General features: G+C 42.8%; 1 long non-coding RNA gene across 1 annotated transcript in view; it reads right to left on the minus strand.

The window, feature by feature from the left end:
* Window positions 1-836: 836 nt before the first annotated feature.
* LOC112949867 overlaps window positions 837-15406 on the minus strand; it is a 111172-nt gene continuing 96602 nt past the window's right edge. The window contains exons 4-5 of the long non-coding RNA XR_003249896.1: window positions 8467-8626; window positions 837-1337 (exon numbers count right to left, since the gene is read on the minus strand). This is a non-coding gene — a long non-coding RNA (uncharacterized LOC112949867). The remainder of the gene's footprint in view (window positions 1338-8466; window positions 8627-15406) is intronic.

Below are 15406 nucleotides of genomic sequence, written 5' to 3' on the forward strand. Positions count from 1 at the left end.
CTTCAAAGGCCTTCAGCCCGCGGGCTGCCCCAGGGTGCCCGGTGCTCGAGCACCGCCCGGGGCCAGCAGGGCGGGCGCGCCGCGCCACGGCCGCCCCTCAGCGCTCTGCTCCGTCCACTGTGCTCACTGCCCGCTAAATGCACTGAGGGGAAAAGACCCCATTGCTTTAGAACACAGTATCATAAAGAGAGCCTGTTTCTGGGCATCTGCTGTTCCTCAAATTTCCCAGTTAAAACACTGAAGTGCTCACAAGTCATTACAGTGAGTTGCAATTGTGAACCATAGCTTGCCTTTTTTTTGCAGTTGAGTGAGGAGGGGACAGTGCATTCAACAAATCTGAGATGCCCTTCTAAAGTCTTTGAGCTTTTTTCTTTCTCTGAAATTATATTAAGAGCCACCATTTTATTCAGCCGCATCTCCATTTAATCACTGGGATGGCATAGGAAGTGGATTTTATGACCCGCAGAAACTTTACTTCATATTTTTAATGCTTTCATTCTGCATCAGCATGCAAAGCTGGGTATGTGAGGATTTCTATGGAGTGACTCATTTAGAAACGCTCATTTTGGAATAGCTAAATCAAGCCAGTTTTTAAATGCGTGCAAGTATCCAGCTTCCTTGCGAGCTTGGCTTGCCAGGGAGCCTGCTGGAGGCGGACGTGGCTGGGCAGCCCCCCAGCTGCTGGCATGCAGCGAGGAAAGCCGCCGGCCCGGTTTCCATCAGGAGGCTTCAATAGGCTTCACGTGGTGCCCAGGAACACTGAAATTGCATCAAATCCCTATTTCCTGATGTAAATTATTTATTCAGGACATTTTCAGTCATTTCTACTGATCACACCACGATTTAAATGTAGCAATACTTCTCTGAAAGGCCTACGGCAGCTCATCCGCAGAGTGACTCGCTGCTCCTCTCCATACCTGCTGCTTGACCTCTGCCAGCAGACAGAGCCCAGGCAGGTGGAGTCTGTCCCGACCAACCACAGAAAGCTTTCAACGTGATAATTATTAAAATCCATGTAGTCATACCATCTAATAATCCCCTTATGTCTCACTTTCACTCAGTGTGCTTTGTGTAGGAGGTAAGCACCATTATTTATTTACTGCCTTAAGTCATCTAGCAGTGAGTTTTCTCACCGCTTGCCCGAGTCCTGGTGCAGTGCTCTACCTGCCAAACCCTGCCGAGGAAAGGAAGTCAGATCAGACACATCCAGGGAAGCAGCACTGCATTAACTAACCTCAGCACAAGCAGTCTGCCGTGTCCAATCCCAGGCATGGGGTAGCTGGCTCCTCTCCACACAACCTGGTGTCTGGCTCATCAGTGCAGTGCTTAGATAACACCTAATGGGTAAACAAAACACCTTGTCATATACTCAACATTCAAAGGCAAAAAATACCTAAGGAATAATAACTGACAAATGGAAGCTGTTTGTAGCTGATGGCTTTCTGCTACTTTCTTAATAACTAAACCTGGCAAAGGATTCTGATTGCCTTTAAGAACCAGATGCATTGAGAAAGTAGTTGGCTTTTTATGTTAAATTACGATGGATACATTTTTACATTAAATAGATATAAAGGTATACATGAAATAATGACATATAATGAAATCATATTTGAAAAACTTTTTCTCAATTTCATCAAAAATAAGATTAATTTAATATTAAATTGACATGGGGGGAAAAATCTTCTGAAATTACAGCATTGTTAAAGTCCATAAAGTCCATAAACTGGGTATGTAAAAATACCCAGTTCATGTTAAGTGGGTTTTCTTTCTTAAACATAAAAAAAAGTAATAATAAAAGACAAATACATTTTAAATTATTTCTATTTTAATAAATCTAAGGTTGTTTCTGCGATAACTGTTTTGCTGAAGTGAAGACAGTTTTATCTTGAATAAGTTCCTTGATTTATACCATTACATTTGGTTTGTTAAATTCAGTTCTACTGTATTTACTACTTACCAAATTTGATTATATATGTAGCAGCTGAACACTGAAGTGATGGTACCTGTGTGTGCAGTTAAAGTAGGGAATCAGGAAGACAAGACCAGGCATTTTATGTCTGATCCTCTATTAAAGTTATACTGGGGGGCGATTGCAAGTGTTCTACCAAATCTTCCTGCTCTTACAATTGTAACAACATTTGAAGTCATTTAGTGATTCGATCCTGCCAGCCAGAGGGGCTTGCTTGCACAGAAGTTATCACCTACGCTCACGCCCCGAGCAGCGGGTGCGAGGCAGGACTGTCATGGAGAGAAGCTGCCTTTGCAGCATCTGTGCTGCAGTTCTCAGAGAAATTAGGGAAATCGTCCAGGTGCTTGAAATGAAGACTTTGTTTTGTTGATTACATTATTTTTTGCTTTAACTATCAGTCGATTATTACATTATCTATGTGGCAGACAGGTACTAATATTTTACAGTCGGGCAAGCTGAAATCAGTTGCCTTTACAGAAATATCCTACAGCATTTCCATAGCTTTGCACTCCCAAAGCAAATCTGAGTAGAGGAGATTCTCTCCGCTGGAGGGTAAGTTTTAACATGGGAGCCTTGCTTGGCAGGAGGACCTCTAGGCACTCTATCCAGGTAACTCCATCCCTAAACTGTCCCCTAGGACATGGTGACAGAGCGAAGCACTGAAGTCTCCACACTGCTTCCTAGGTACGAGGTAATGCTGCTTTCTGGGGGAGCCAGAAGGAATGTGAAAAGGGCTGTTGAGTGATTCCAAGGGAATTTCCATCTAAAACAGTTATTTTTGTCTTTTCTTCAACATAGATAACTTTTCTTCAACATACTCATACTCAGGCTTAAACCCAAATCCTCACTTGATACTAGAATAGGAGCGTGCTGGACCTCAGGAGCTCAAAGGCCGTGAACAGCAGATGAGTATCAGGCACTTTAAGCAGACACTGAGAATTACAGGTCTCATAATGCAAAACTGCTCTCGCTGTTGCTGGACCATGTTTTATAGCAACTCATGAAATCCCATAAGCAATTCCAGCACTTGGTAGCTGATGACATTTAAGAACATTTCTCCCTGTAATTTTTTAAATGGTTAGCAGCTCCATTATTTGAATAACCAAAATACTTCCTAATGGCTGCTTCAGGAGCCTTTAATTCGTACCCTGCTGTTCAGAGTTAATCCATTCAGAAAGTAAAACCTTCGGGTCACCTTCGAAAACTATAAAACTGCAAAAATCGTCCAAGTTTTGCACACACAAAGCAGATGAGATAAGACATTTACCTTGGGTTGGTGTAAAAGCTCTACAGCACACAAAGTATTTCTACCATATTTAGGCAACAGGCATCTCTGCCCTAAATCCGCTGGCAGAAATAAGCACTCTATTCTTAGATGCTCGTCACGGACTTTTCCCCCTCATTTTTCTCATTAGATTGAGGCGTTTTTGCAGCCAGGGGCCAGCTTTTCTCCTGAGGTGGCAAGAGGGCGCTTCAGCAGGTGCATCCCGGGAAGCGTGAGGTGCTCGTGGCACAGCAGGAGGGAGCGCTCAGAGCTCCCTGCCGAGCGGCCAGGGCGACCTCCAGAGCTTGCCATGTGTCCCCAGGAAGCTCCTGTGCTGATGGGATGCCGGCCAGCTCCTGAAAAGTCTATTATCTTTGGAAAATAGGTGAGGAGCAGGAGTGAATACTGGATGGAAACGAGAGAGATGCTAAAACGTTCATGTCTCTGCTTGCAGCATAGTGACCTTCCCTGCGCAGTTTCTGCCTCAGCGTAGCTCCTAACAATAGACTGGCAACTGCCAGCCTGGTTGCTTTTAAAATGTCACTGGTTTAACATCAATTCTGGAGGAATAATTGCATTTTCCCTTCCTTCCCCTTCCCCTCCCCTGGAGTTACAGTTCTAATCAGGCCCAAACAGAAATGACAGGATATTTCTATTCCCCTAAGAAGTTTGTAAAAGGTCATAAATGCTGCAAGTTCAAAGGGTCTGCACTGTTTTCAATATACATGATTACTTTCTGATTTCCCATCTGCAAAGAGTGGGCTGCACTGTCTTGAGGTTATTCTCTAGTCTAGACGATGGACAGAAGCCTCACACAATATTTCAGAAAGGACTGATTGGTCTTACGTCAGGAAATTCAGAGTTAAAACCGTCATACTATGATACCTCTTTTGCCAGATTTATTCATTCTTAGTTTGGATAAAAGAAGTTTCCACCAAAATATTTTACTTTCCATAAAACTGATTTAAGCTGGAAAGTACATTTTTACATTTTGACTAGACAATTCTTGCTTTATGCAGCAAATGCATTTTTAATTGACATTTGTTTCTACTTTATCTACGACTCGTATCTGATACTCTTTGTTAAGCGATCGAACAGGACAAGACAGTCGTGCAAGAGTATAAAGAAAGGGAAGGCATTATATGTTCAGAATAACACGATAACTCATCTTCTAGCATCCCAAGCTTATGCAGAATCGAAAGCCATCAGAAACTCCACAAAGGAAACTTAACGGGGGGCTTAAGGAGCGAGGCACGACGTTGCCAGCCCAACGCTTAAGAGCAAGAAGGCAGCAGATGAAGGTATCAACTGGCCCCACGTAGGACCACTCGCGCGTGGGGTCACAGAGCAGCAGGGGCTGTGGCAGCTTGGGGCTGTCTTGGCAGCGCAGGGGCCGCTACTCCCAACACTTCCCGTGGGCTGGCTGTGCCCCAGCCACCCGTCCGCGCGGCTTTGTCACCTCTGTTGCTGCACGGTTGTGAGAGAGCAGGACCAAATGGTGCCAAGGCGCCGGACGATTTTTCTTCGGTGGTTTGTGGGCATGTGCCATGCCCCCAGCGCACGGAGCAGATTCGGTAGGGACAGACCTGGCTTGACTGAACTGCCAGGTAAACACATCTCCTCCCTCAGGCAGCCCCTGGGCACGAAAAGGGTGCAGCAAATTCAGTGGGAAGAGCTGAACAAAGTGCATCACCTAGAGATGCAGAGGCAGGGTAAAAGCCAACCGAACTCGACCTTGGGAATAACAGAAAACACTGGGCTCTGCATGCATTGAAACTGTATCAGATTACTGCTGCATCATCATATTTTGCACTCTTATAGTAATTATTATAAAATAATATTTTATAAATTAAAAATGAACACCTGTCCATCCTCCAGGGAAAAGAAATATCATCACTCTTTCAAAGAGATAAACATTTGACAAAACTTAAAACTCTACACATTTGAGCCTAAAAAGTATTCTTAACAATTATTTACCAACATCCTGATTCATCACTTTCACAAAGTGCTGTAACGAGGAATTGCAGCCAAAATACTATTAGTAAAGACTAGATTTCTTACCTAAGTGCAAGAGAGAACCTTACTGGAAAGTTCGCTGAATTTTTTAAAGATGCTAAAATTATTTCTCTTTTTTATTATTTGCCTTGCCAGGATCTCATCATGCTAGGCTCTGTACAAATACAAAGCTAAAAAATCAAAAGGATTAGAAATTCAAGTCGTATCTATCCAGTTTTTCAAGGGAGATTCAATGGATGGCTAGAGAATTAGTATAATTACTGCAACATCACAGATACTAACCACATAAAACCTGATTAACTGGAGGTGGGGAAATGAGTTTTATTTGTTTAGAATGCATTGATTTTTTTCCCTCTTCGTTAATAATAAATATCTGATAAACTACTGGAAGAAAAAAAGGTCATTGTTAAGTGGATATTTCTTGCATCTTTGCAGTCAAGGACTGAAACTAAAGCTAATATGAAAGAGAGATTTGATTAAACACTGCTCTATTGGATTTCCCAGTGTGGCTGTGAGGTGTAGCGCTGGTAGAAGTGAGGGCAGAGTACTCTTGCAGAACAAGTGAGAGGCAATGGCAGGTAAGCAGGCAAGAAGCAGGCAAGGCAGCACCATGAAGCCTTCTGGAGCAGGATGGCCTCTCTGCGTTGGCCCCACCACACCAGGTATCCAGAGAGGTGTGGGGACCTTCCTTGGGGGCCTCTTGTCAGGATCAATCATGTTAATCACAGTTTAAAATAAAACAAAATACATTTTATATATCTCTTTACAGAATCACAGAATTTACATGAGTATTTATGTATCTCTGCATGAGATCTGTGGAGTTAGAACTGGACTAGGAATTATTGTCCTTTAAACTGTTTGTAGTTTTTTCCATACTAAATATATTTATAAAAGTAATCTAAGCATTGCAGATGTGGGGGTAGATGCCAAAAAGACAAAGATACTGGAACTTTGTTAAGGATTTAAGTAGGTAGCATGCCAATGTACTAAGTCTTTGAAGCATGGATGAGTGGGACAGCAAGAGAAAAGGTGTTGACAGGTGGAGCAAACCTGGATAGCTGAGACAGCTAAAATATGGCCTTTGCTAAGCAAGTGCAATCAGAAAATGTACACAGACCCATCTTGCCAATTAACACTACAGCAAAAAGAGAGTGTAAGGAAAAGTGAAAATACGAGGAGAAAGTTACGCTCTGCATAAAATACGGGAAAACATTCAGCACAAACATTTTGTATCAAACACCCCGAATCTGAGTTATCACTCAGAAAGGCTTCTCAGCGTTTAATTTTCCTTTAAAACTCAAGACTATGCTTTCATTAAGAACTCTCCCCAGCAGCCTTCTGCCTAAACCACAAAACCTATCTCCTTAATAAAAGAATGAATGCCACACAACTCACTGAAGCCCAGTTTCAGAAAGCATCCATGAATTTTGGATGCTTCAGGTTTTAGATGTCTCCCTTAATGAGCCTGAATGTAAACATACTCTTAATAATTCTGCCAAAACTGGGCTAATAAGTTGATGTCTTCATTTATCAGCTGAAACACCTGACCTACTATCACACAGATGGATTAGACGCTCTGAATTATTTCTTTGAATCTTTTTTTTTGCTTTTCATGAAATAAAATATAAACTTTGTGCTGCTCTTCTCATCTCCCCTGGCCATAAGAAGAAACCAGCCTGTCCATGGGCACGATGACTCAACTGGCTCCGTGTCCTTCCCAACTTCCAAGGGCTGGATGCACTGGACAGGCAAGGGAATGTGAAAGGATGCCCTTTCATCAATAATATATCTCTTCAGCTGGTTGATGGATCAACCTGCTACTCACTGCTTCAGGCAGACTGCTAGAGATCATGGCTCTCAAATTCAAATTGGAATGACTATTTTGTTCAAACAAGACCAATTACGTCCTCCTGTTCCTCCCCGCTCACTGCAGTCAGAAAGCTGCTGGCTGATACACACGGAGGAAGCAGCACTTCTTGGGGAAGCGACACAGCAGGAGCCTGCTGAAACATTAACATCTCATAGTCATGGGAGGAGGCACCGAGATGGAGAATGAATCCATTCCGCAAATTGAACTACTTTTCCCCAGAAGAAGCAGAAAGCAGTGAGCAAGCTGTATCAGGAAGAAAGATTTGTGCAATTATTTCCAAAGCTTGGGAACAGGGAGAGCCCTGGCAAGGGCCCTGAGGACCAGAGCGCTGTATCTGCAAGTGGCGCTTCTCTCGCATGCACTCCGAGTCCTGGCTGGGCTCCTTCTCTTGGCCATTTTTCTCCTCTATGATTTTCCTGCAGGTCCCAAGTTTAAAACAATTGTCCTGCTCTAAAGAAACAACAATATCACCAAAACTTAAGGGATTTGAATCACTTCCTTGGTGACAGGAACAGAGGCCCATGAGAGTGAGGCTTGAGGAGACCTGGGGAGATGCTGCCACAAATGAAGGGAAAAAAAGATCAGAACTGAAAGACTGGTGGCTTTGGAGTGCACGTTCTCTGAAGTTCACCTTCTGAATTTTCCTCACTGTTCACAGGGAAGTGAGTTGAAAAACAACACTTCTTCAGTTCCCTTCCCCCGATCTTAACTGGTTAACTTCTGATGGTGTTTTCTCCTTCAACCTTTTTTAAAGATAAAAATAGAGAATGCTAAAACCTAACTAATCTTAGCAATGCACTTAGTACGCACACACTATGAATGCTGCAATCCAAAGTGGTAACTAATAGTCAATTTTTAGCAGGCAGAAGCTTGTCAAGTGGAAAAATGGAGAACAGAAAATACTGGCTACAGACAAAGCACAACAGAGTAGGCACTGAACATAAGAGAAGATGGATTCAGTGAAACACTCAGGAGAGTTTGACAAAACTTTAAATTAGGTTTTGTGAGTTTAAAATACTGATAATGACCTCCATAGAACTACGTAAGTTCCAGCAATTTATCTGCAAAAGCGTCCTGGAAAAGAGTCCAAGACAAAAGATCTTCATGAACAGAATCAGTGGAGATGCGAAAATAGCTCTCTCAAAGTGATTCAGGAACAATTTGGTCTACATGCATTTTTTTTCTTAAATTGCAACATGTTATTTGTTCAGAGCAGCACCCATTAGGGCTCAGCCTGCCTCTGCCTCCAGATGCTGCCCTCTGAAAGCTCTCCCAACTGTGAGGAGGCTGAATCAGGCAACTGTGTTAGTTAAATGTGTTTGCAGCTATAAATAGGTGTCTTCCTACCTTGTCCCTTCTGTGGGCAGGAGTGCTGACGCTAGGACATCACTTTGCTCCCATTTAAGCCTCTTGTGTGGAGAAGAATTTCATACAGAATGACTAATTCTCAAGCTGTTTATTCACGGCCAGTTCACAGGGGACAGCCATTCAAACCTAGAGGACGGACCTGGGGAAACAGAAGCAGACAGACCTCAAGCATAAAAGGACCAAGTTTGTGTTGTGAGGAATAAGGCCATAAGGGTGACATTTGTGAGGGCCAGGGGCACTGCAGGACTCAGCTCTCGCCCCGTGCTGCCAACCCACAGTCTGTCCTGACCCATATAGCTCCAGGCTGCTCACATCAACACCCACGCTCAGCCTACTGCAACCAACAGGCGGAGGAGAAAAGCATATTTTTGATTAACCACAGCACAAATTATATCACTAAGCAGAAAAGTATTTGAAATAAGCAGTAATGACTCTATAAAAACAACATTAGAATTCAAATATTTACAGCTACTTAAATACAGTATTAAGGGCTTTACTAATCTGAGATTAATCCACCATGTAAAACAGATACATGTTTAAATAAATTCTTTACACTAGTAGTTAGAGATGGGTATTTTCAGTATGCAAAAAGGCTCAGTTTTACTTTCATTTTTTTTAGGAGATGAGCACTCAGTTGTTCTTGCCATTGTGGAATTTGGGTTTTGATGTAAAAACTAAAAAGCAGTTATGACGAAGTTGAGAGCAGCTATAACCAGAATTAATTCAGCCACAATACTGTTAGTGACTGGACTCTGCAAGGAAAACTCCAAATATGTATATATACTGTATATATATATATACATTACGTTGTATTCTAGCAAAAGCAGTATTATTTTTTTCCTGCAGCTGTGACTGCACTTTCCAATGCTTTCCACTCCTGCCGCTGCATGTGGAAATGCAGGCTCTTCTGCCTGCATTATTACTCTGTGCATGCGCGCTCCACGCAAGATGCTTCTGCTTGTCTGTTTTTACTGCCCCTCAGTAACACCCCTCCCCAGCTGTGCTGTGGATCTGCACACGGGCCCACTGGCCAGTGGCTGCTCTAAGCCACGGGAGACGCCGCGCGTAGCTCTGTGCACCTCCGGCAGGCCCAAAACCCTGCCCCGTGCCACAGCACCTCTGCGTTTGCCCCTGGATCACACGTGTGGCTTATGCCGTTAACATCGCACCAGAGATGTGACAGCCACCTGTGAGAACTAACTACATCTCTAATCCTTGCTGCCTCTAAAATCCTCAAACTTTGCATGCTTCATCTTTTTATTGACTATCAATATTATAATCTACTATCTGCTTGATCAATTACCTTATTTCATACTGCTGGTAGCAACTTTGTAAACTAATTTCTGCTGTCAGGGAAGGAGTCTTTTCAAGTCCAACTTCACGGCCTTGTTGCATGGATGAAAAATGCCAAGTCAATTAGGCAGGCTTGGCTAGTTAATGAGACTCTGGTCAAGTGCATCACAGTGAATCATGGATTAACTAATGATTACTGAAAGTCCTGATAATAACAAGCAACATTTTTCTGCATAAGGAAGCTTTTCTCATGCCTATGGTTTCTCTGCCAATGTGAAACCATCAAATGAAAGCAGAACTGTGGGCTAACTGCACCCTGTGGTCAGGGCCCCAACGCAGCCTGCAAAACATCCCCCTCCAAGGCAGCTGCACTCATCATTTGTGCTCTTAATAATTATCGTTATTTATCTTTTCGTGCAAGATCTTCGCTTTGTTTTGCTGTACTTGAATTAACCTCTGTATCCAGCAACGAAGAACTCGGGCTTTTTGCCAGTTCTTTTTGACCTTTTCTTGAGCAATAGCTGATACCTTTTCAGACTTTTTGTCTAATGGTAGAGGTTATGACTAAAATGTTCACTCGGTTGCACTTGAACTTGTAGCTTATCCAGGTAGAAAAATAGCTGCACTTTTGACACAGAGCTGCTTCTAAAACCATTGAGCAACTGGCTGGGCTATATCTTTGTATGGTATTAGATTGTACTGCATGGAAAATTTTCACACTATTCCAAACAGACAGGAAACTGCCTTTGTAGTTTATGCAATGTTAATACCACAGCCTGGATTTATTCAGGTATATAATTAGAAATTATAGCCTGGGGAAAAAAAAAGTCTTATTTACAAAATGAATCTTGCTAAATTAAAAACATAGCTAGTCATTCCTCTTTTACTCTTCAAACACATTAGATGTCCATATTTTTATGAATTCTGCAAAGTAATTGTTAGGTTTTAGCATCACATTGTTAATACACAAAAGCACATTACATGAGCAAATGTTTTGGATGGAATGAATCCACTGAATCCACTGTTAATTATAGAAAGACCTTCTTACAAATCTAGGATACCATCTGTCCTACAGCTATCTCTTAGCTAGCTTTCTGTCTGCATTCTGTGCATCTGTACTTTGCCATTGCACTCAAAATAAATAGAAAGGATGCTACAGTACAAGTTTATGAATAAATGACAAATTACTAAAACTGTCGGACCAGATTATTCAGTCTCTTCATCATGAGTCAGAAATTCTACTTAGGTTTCTTCATCATCTGCATTTACACGTGTATGCTCCTCCAAAGCATGCTTTCTTCGTTGTCATTGTTATTACACATTTTAATGGTTGGTTACATTTGTCAGATTTTTGCAAATTCAATGAAATGCCAGACAGAGAACGCACATGAAATGCAACATTGCTTCCAGTAAAGAATTATTGTTATTTCAACACTTGACTTGTGCGGGTGCTGAGAGAGAGAGAGAGAGAGGGGAGGGAGGAAGGTTTTCCTGATACTGCACAGTAGCGCTGCCAAAAGTCCTTTTCATGTCGGACTCAGCAATGATTTGGGCTTTGTACCTGCCTTTGAACCAGAGGTTTTGTGAGTCTTTGGCTTTACAGTCTTCTGGGAGAGGCTGTATCTTAGAACCTGCAGGGCAGAGGACGAGGAAAACCTTTGTTCCAGGGAAACTGTGAACAGTAATGGAGGTGAAGCGGAACCAGTGTTAGTTAAACCCCCTCGCTATGATGTTATTAAAAGCAAAGAAAATAGCAGCTTGGGAGGCACGAAGCTCACGGCTGTCCCTTCAGCTGTCCATGGCCAGGGCTCACCTCACACCCGAGCAGCTCACATTTTCTGGCAGGTTCTGGCAGGCCACGGCGACACCCAAATTTAAAGCAGTGCCAGTGATTTCCACCCAGACCTCTCAGCAGGAGAAGGCCCGTGGGGCCTGTGACACTGCTGGGCTCCATGGGGATCTCTTCCTGACTCCCAAGGCCACTCAGAAGCACTCGGCAGGTGCAGCGCAGTGACCCGGAGCCCCTGCTTGCATCTAGTGGCGGTGACAACAGGTTGCAGCTGGCCCCTTTGGGTCACCCCTTCTAACATGCTATGCAAAATGTGGGGATTTTTCAACAGGGATTTAGAATCCATGGAGCAACCTACATTCAAAAGCCAATAACCCCCATCCTGCACATGTGATGGAGAAGCATCTGGGATGGAGAAGAAGCACCAGCTCCTGAGAAGGAGACCTACTTTCAGCCCCTTCATCTCATGCTCCTTTCCATATAGTGACGTGCAATCACAGCATGTATGAATCAGCACACTCTAGCCTGTCACTAATTTTGTGACCAGGGTCATAATTTCCTCTGTTCTTCGAACATCTCTGTAGATGAGACCCTTCTCTGAGCCTGGTCACACAGAGCCATGTGCAGCAACACTGCTGCAGGTGGAGAGTGGACCTCTGTACCATGCTGGAATCTCAGCCTAGCTCTTCCTTTCCATAGCCATCAGCAAAGCACATTTTTATACTCTATTGAAATGCATAAAAATACACTGTCCAATTTGAGAAAACTTCTAAGTAAGTAATTAGAAAGCACTTTTTGCAATTTCCTATGCAATACCCTTTCAAAGTTGTCTTGTTTTCCTTCTCTCTGAATGCATATTCAGAGTAGGCAGATTTGTGGGCACACAATGAGAAGCTGATTTTGAAAGGAGGTAAATAAATTGCACTGGCTGGGAAAGGCCTTGCTGCCCTTTTTGTGATGCACATACAACTTGTTACAAATTCTTTACTTTGCATTTCTATCACAGAGATAAATGAAATTGTCAATCCTGTTCACATTTCGTTTTGACGGCTACATGAAAGTAATTGTCAAGGTGCCAAAAAAAGCTTTCATTAATTCTTCTATTTATTAAGGTGAAAGAAGGAAGACTATATAGCAAACAAAGAAGGATAAACAGAGCATGAATGAAACACCTGCATTTTTTTTCCAGAGGATTTATCCTTTTGCACAGTTTCTACCTTTAGGATGAAGTAGCTCTTAAAACAGACAGAAGCTTTTGGATTCTGAATTTCTGCTAGTTTTGCTCAGTACTGCACCTCTCCTGCACTGAGGGGCAAGGGAAGCACTGTGCACTACTGCTGGAATTTAATCCTGGGAAGCTAACAGTACTACCAAATAATAATAATAATAATTAAAAAAAAATGTATTTCTTGCACCAGAGATGTCTAGTATAAAAAATTATTTCATCGCTGCTTTTTATATATGTGTGCATCTATATATACAGAGATAGGTACGGGGGTCATTTAATCAAAACCATCCTGGGTAAAGATGCTCCTCAGGAAATCATTCCTATAGGGAGCCATTTGGGGCAGAGGCAGCCCTAAGTGCTGTCACGCCACTCTCACAAAGCCTACCAAAACTGACTCTGCTCCACACCGAAATGAATTACAGTGCAGCAGCACGGAGACTAGCTACCCACAACACCAGGAAAGTGAAATGGAGACAGATATTTGCCATGAGGACTATCACTAGTGGGAAAAATGTGCAGAGAGTTGGGGGCAGAGAAGTCCTCCAGCTGTAGAGTGGGGCTGCTGATGGAAGGAAGGGCCGATGTGTCCCAAGATGCTGTCTCGCCAGGCACTGTCACCTCGGTGAGTGAGCTGGGTTCCCACCTTGCTTCCACCGGGGACTTACTCGCCTGACTATGTCTTGGGAATATCCCAGGGAAGCAGCTAACTGCTCCAGACACGAGCTCGCTTGCCCCAGCCTACACTCCCAGAAGGGGGAAAGGAAAGAAAAACTCCAGATGGCACCAGCACCCTTGGCAAGCGAAAGAGTGTCACAGAATGCAGCAGGAGAGGAGAAGGACAAAGAGCCCTCCAAGGGCAACTGGAGGAATGCAATGGTGTTTTTTACACAGATGGCTTCTGGAGCTTCTGCATACAGGGTAGATAACCATAATCTCAGTTGCTTATGCGAATTTTGATCCTTTTTCCCAGCACCGCTTTTTTTTTATTCTGCATTTTTGTTACCATGGGCAGAGGTGTGGGACTTCCTGGATCCAGAGTATGTGACAAAAGCAGACCTCAGAAGAGAGGCAGGGGCTTATAACATATAAGATCGATACATTTTTTAACTAGTTTGAAATTCACCAGAATTGTATTCAGCCCTGGTGTAAGTTTTTGAATGCAGAGATCGAATATGTTTAGGTGAAGAAGAAATCTGATTCCCCATGTGACAGTGAAAGGACAACACGTCCCTGAGCAACAAGAGACACGATCAAGTCTAAATTACCATGCTAAAATTGCCGTATTTGTCCTTCTTGTGTGATTAAGATGCAATGGCCTCAGGACAATTAGTTCTGACTCTTTCAGTGTTTCAGTGTGGAGCTGCAACCCCCTAACCTTTTATCATATCTATTTAGTTGTATATCCACCATTCAGGGGACAATTAAAAACAAGACGCATGTTCTGGGTTTGGCAGAAAACTGCAATGCTAATTCATTTTCTGGCTACAATAGCCGAGCAGTATCTAGTTTCCCCTTTCTTCTTGCATCCACACGCCTCTTGCCTCGTCTTTCGCGCAAACACACAAATTGGCATCTACATGGGCTTGAGTAGTATCTTCAGGGTCATTTCTGCAGCACCTGCTATTAGCGCAGAAAAAATAAGACACTCCCCGAAGCTCTGAGTTTTCAGGATATAAAGGTCTTTTGTTGCTTTAGAGCTGGTTCAGACTCCTCTGAATGTGATTATAAAGCACTCATTTTTAGATACATGGAGGTCCACAAAGCCACTGAACCTGCTGCTAGTGTGCAGGTTCGTGCTGTTAATCACAGCTCAAGTCCAAGTACATTCCTGCACCACCTCGAAGGAATCACTCTCTTTAACAGCGAAGGAAAGGAGTAGTTTCCCTGCTACCACATTCAGAAACCTCCCTGCCCCTCTCTTCGCTCCCGCAGTGCCAACGCAAACATCAGAGACGGGCAAAAAAAAAATGCAGTGTTTCCCAGGGCAATTAATTTCACAATAGCTCAATGTTAACCAACCAGTTTTTGGATATGAACATAAGTGGGGAGAAAAAATAAAGCTTAGATTTACAAAGTCATGAAAAACAGCAGTAAATTACTAGAGAAAAAAAAAAAAAGAAAGGAAAAAGAAAGTGTTTCCTTATCATCAGCAAGCAATGCATTTAGCCACTGGGAAATGTTTATGACTTTTTCTTTTTTTCTTTTTTCTTTTTTCTTTCTTTTTTCTTTTTTTTTTTTTTTTAAATCTACACAGACACTATTTCTGACTCCTTATGAAATTCAGCCCCTGTGAAATTTTACTGTACAAAAAGGAGGAAGGGAGGCTTGGGATGGTTGGAAAACATGATACACCTGAAAGTGCAATCTCCCTTAATGAAATCACAATTAAAATATCAAGTTTTACATGAAGTGGAATGACTAAAAACAGGCTGGCATTACGTATCAAAGGTAGTTGCTTGTGAAGAAGGGGCCTCCTTTTTAGCACTGTGCTTTCTGACAGAGCCCATGCCAGCAGTGGAAACGGTGCAAGTTGGCCCTCTGCTCTAACCTGGAGGGTGCTAAAAACACCTCTATGCAAGAACGGGGGCTCTGAAGCCTTCCAAGCTAGA

Source organism: Nothoprocta perdicaria, unplaced genomic scaffold (genome assembly GCF_003342845.1).
Source record: "Nothoprocta perdicaria isolate Ctin4 unplaced genomic scaffold, notPer1 scaffold_30, whole genome shotgun sequence".
Taxonomy (NCBI): domain Eukaryota; kingdom Metazoa; phylum Chordata; class Aves; order Tinamiformes; family Tinamidae; genus Nothoprocta; species Nothoprocta perdicaria.